Raw genomic sequence first — 4,753 nt, 5'->3', positions numbered from 1 at the left:
AAGTAGGCAATACATTTATAAGACTTAAAAATTAGAAAGTATAAATAGGTACACAATGAAAAATCTTCCTCCTACCTTTTGCCCTTTCACTGCCCAGTTCCCAACCTCACCCTTAATACACACACACACACACACACACACACACACAGAGCTATTACTATTATCTTGTGTATCCTTCCACAGTTTCTTCATGCATATATAAGTAAGTACAAATATGTACTCTTATTCTCCCTTTTAACACAAATAACCCATTCTGCACTTTTGCTGCATCTTGGAGATCTTTCCATATAAATGCATGTAAGATTTTTCATTCTATTTTACTGTTGCATAATGTTCCATTGTATAAAGGACCATGATTTATTTAAAGAGTGTCTCGCTAATGGATGATTAGGCTTTTGTTATTAAAACAAAGCTTCAATAAATAATGTGGAACATTTATCATTTTACATATGTATGACTATAGCTATAAAATCCCTACAAGAAAAGTTACTTGTTTTTTGCTTTTTATAAAGTGAGGCCACATTAAAACTTTTTTTTAACGTTTATTTATTATTGAGAGAGAGACACACACACACAGAGCATGAGCAGGGGAGGGGCAGAGAGAAGGGGAGACACAGAATCTGAAGCAGGCTCCAGGTTCCGAGCTGTCAGCACAGAGCCTGACGCGGGGCTCAAATTCACAAACTGTGAGATTATGACCTGAGCCGAAGTCAGTCGCTCAACCAACTGACCCACCCAGGCTCCCCAAGAAAAATTATTTGTAACTGCTATAGATATTGCTAAGTTGTATTCCCTGGAGCTTGTACTATTTAACTGTCCCACCAACATCAATGAGAAGGACATTCATTTCTTCTTGCCTTCATTCATTACATAAATATTTACTGAATATCCATTGCCTCTTAGGCAGCATGGGAAATATTAGGGATGTAACTAAGACATGGTTTCTGCCCTGAAGGAGCTCATAGTCTGGGACAGTAGTGCTTAATGGGGGCAATTTTACTCTCAAGGGGACATTTGACAATGTCTGGGGACACAACAAAGAAGTATGTGGTCCAAAGTGTCAACAGTGCTAAGACTGAGAAACCCTGGTCTGGTGGGAGTGACAGACATTGAAATGTAGAAAAGTTGTGTTCTTGAAACTTAGAGGAGAGGCTTTTGAAGGCCAATCAGAGAAGCAGGGATGGGAGAGAAGGAAAAGAGAATAGCCAGTGTGAGGGCATGGAGGTGTGTAAGTGGCCTTGAGTGGCTAGCCTAGTGAAAGCTGTGTGAGTGAGGCATGCACAGTAAGGCCAGAGAAATCGTCATGGATCTCACTGTCAAGGGCCTTAGTTGCTAGGCTAAAGGATGTGATCTTTAAGCAATGTGGAGAGTCACTTAAAGGTTTTAAGCAGAGAAGTGGGGGTGCTTGGATGTGCATTTTAGAAACTTGCCTTGGCTGCAGGAGGGAGGATAGTTTGAGTGGAGACCAGATTGGTGACAAGCAGAAGAGTTAGGAGGCTTGGCAGTAATCTAGATTGGAAGTGACAAGAGCCACAACCAAGGTGGAAATGGAGGGGAGGGGTTCAGGTGATACAAAGGAAGGTAGACTCAGAAGGACATGGAACTAAGAAGGGAACTTATAGGACGATTCCTGGGTTTCTGATATGTAAGCAATAGGGTGGACAGAGAGGTCATTCTGTAGAATACAGAATACCAAAGAAGAGCAGATCTGGGGAGGGAGAGAAATGTTAATAGACGTGTTGAATTTGAGTCAATGAGCAGGGAATATTCAGACATGCAGTTCAGCAGAAAGTCCAGGACTAGCATACCCATTTAAGAGGCATCAACAAAGAACTGTCCTTTGAAACTTTGGGAGTGGATGAGGTCATCCAAGGGGAATGCAAAAAGAGAAGTGGGTGGAAAGCCACTCTTGGGAGCAGCTGTTGATTGGCCTCCATGAAAATTGTTTGAGGAGCTGAATGCTCATCTCTTTTACGGATTGCTATTCTCATTTCCTCTGGCTATGTTGACACTGCTGTTTCTCTATTCTCCTCCAAGCAAGCATCCCAATTTTTGACAACTCTTTAAAAGGCTATGCAAATCTAACTTTCTACTAATGCTATTATTTTCACTATCCCAATTGTTCATCTGGTACCTGAAAACCTTCTACAACATACCTTCTGCCACCTCCTGCAAATCCTTTGGCAACACTTTGTTCTTTAAAAACTCAGCTTAATATTACTCAGCAATCAAAAAGAATGAAATCTTGCCATTTGCAACTACGTGGATGGAACTAGAGGGTATTATGTTAAGCGAAATTAGTCACTCAGAGAAAGGCAAATATCACATGACTTCACTCATATGAGGACTTTATGAGACAAAACAGACAAACATAAGGGACAGGAAGCAAAAATAATATAAAAACAGGGAGGGGACAAAACATAAGAGACTCTTAAATATGGAGAGCAGAGGATTACTGGAGGGGTTGTGGGAGGGGGAATGGGCTAAATGGTTAAGGGGCATTAAGGAATCCACTCCTGAAATCATTGTTGCACTATATGCTAATTAATTTGGATGTAAATTAAAAAAAAAAACAAAAAAAAAACACCTCAGCTCAAGTATATTTCCTGCCTGCCTTACAGGGAACCCTGGGCAAATATCTGTCATAGAACTTAAATATCTCACTATAGTTGTCTGGGTTTTTTGTCTGCTTCCCCAACTATACTGAAAGCTCTTCAGTGCAGGAATCAGTTAGTTATCTTAGACTCTCCACACCTAATACAGAGCTTGGTACTTAGGCTTTTGAAAAATGGCTGTTGAATGAATGACTTTGATTGAGTTCTAAGAGGTTTATTAACAGGGCTGCTATACATTCCAGGGCACTCTTGGTTTACACTTGTTGTCCTGACACTGTTATTAATAATTACCCATTTTCATCACTTCTTGACCTTTTGGCCAAGATCAAGTGTAGTATCTGTTCTTATCAGTTTAATACCTGATATGCCTTCTATCCAAGAACAATATATTAAATGGATTTTTGGAGAAGGGAGATGGAATAGCAGCTTGCCCCATTACTCTTCACATAAAACAGGTATTGTGATATTTCAGGAACAGTCCACTCCCTCAGGGACAAAAAATAATAATAATGTTATTATTATTATTATTATCCTTTTCAATCTCAAAAGTGCACTTATTTGAAAGATAAAATATATGGTTACCCTATTTATAGAATACCCGATTGTCATAGCTGCTCTTAACTTTTGGCAAGTGTCTCTGTTTATAAGACATTTCTACCAGAGAAACCAGAAGACAGAGTAGGGTCTGTTACTAGTTCTAGTCAACATTAAATAATTGGAACCACTTTTCTGAAATTATGAGACAGAAATGAGACCCCAGAGTTATGGGAAAGAGAGGGAATTCATGCAGATCCTCACATTGATAAAACTTCTTTCAAAACCAGCAAGCTATAAAATCAGTTTGAAAAATGATTGACACAAATAGAATGGTGCAGTGCTAAGAATCTAAGAACCAACAACTATAGGATATTATAGATATGAGGCCTCACAAATTAGGTAGCTACAATAATTCATTATGTAAATAAGGAACTGAGGCCCAGAGAGATTATGTTGAATTGACCAGTTATAAAGTTAGTGTAAAAATGGGGCCTAAACATAAGGATAATCAAATATAACAAAGAAAGAAAATACAGAATTCAAAACTACACCCACATATATGCAGCTATTTGATTTTCAGTGAAGGTACCAAGGCAATCCAATGGGGAAACTAAAGTATTTTCAACCAAATGGTGCTGGAACAACTAAATATCCATATGAGAAAAAAAAAAAAATGAACCTTGACCCCCTACCTCACACCATTCACAAAGACTAATTTGAGATGGATTAGAGACTAAAATACAAAAAATAAAACTATAATTATAGCTTCTAGAAAAAAAAAACCACGGGAGGATATCTTTATGACTTGAGGGTAGGTAAATATTTCTTACAGAGGACACAAAAAGCAATAAAAAGTTGATGAATTCAACTTCATCAAAATTTAAAATTTCTACTCTTCGAAAGATATTGTTAAGAATAGAATAAGCAAGCAGGGGGAGCCTGGGTAGCTCAGTCGATTAGCCCTCCGACTTTGGCTCAGGTCATGATCTCACAGTTTATGAGTTCAAGCCCCACATTGGGCTCTGTGCTGACAGCTCAGAGTCTGGAGCCTTCTTCAGATTCTGTGTCTCCCCCTCTCTCTGCCCCTCCCCTGCTCGTGCTCTCTCTCTCTCTCTCAAAAATAAATAAATATTTAAAAATTTTAAAAAAAGAATAGAATAAGCAAGCCACATAGTGAGAAAAGAATTTGCAAAAGATATATCTAATAGATACCTATTAGCTACAAAGGAAAAAACAGTAACTTTTCAGTGCAGAAATAGAGCAGATTTTACCCTAACCAAATGATTAAAGTTAACAGTACCAGTAATGGTACAAATGGACATCATTTACCTCCTGATAGGATGCACTGAGGAGGACTCAACTTTCCTTCTGTGGTATTCCTGCCAAAAAATACATAACCTCAATCTAAACATGAGGAAACATCAAACAAACCCAAAATGAGGAAAATTCTATAAAATACCTAGTCTGTAATCCTAAAAGTGTCAAGGTTATAAAAGGCAAAGAAATACTGAGAAAGTGTTCCAGACTACCAGAGACTAAAGAAACATCATAACTGAATGAAATATGTGATCCCAGATATAATAAAGGGTATTAATGGGATG

At 38.2% G+C, this 4,753-nt stretch overlaps 1 pseudogene; it reads left to right on the top strand.

Annotated features, from left to right (window-relative positions):
* Window positions 1–2,914: 2,914 nt before the first annotated feature.
* LOC122240699 lies at window positions 2,915–3,084 on the top strand (annotated as a pseudogene).
* The last annotated feature ends 1,669 nt before the right edge of the window (window positions 3,085–4,753 follow it).

Source organism: Panthera tigris, chromosome B4, assembly GCF_018350195.1.
Source record: "Panthera tigris isolate Pti1 chromosome B4, P.tigris_Pti1_mat1.1, whole genome shotgun sequence".
NCBI lineage: Eukaryota > Metazoa > Chordata > Mammalia > Carnivora > Felidae > Panthera > Panthera tigris.
Note: the sequence above shows the minus strand (reverse complement) of the source record. Positions and strands in the feature narration are given on the sequence as shown.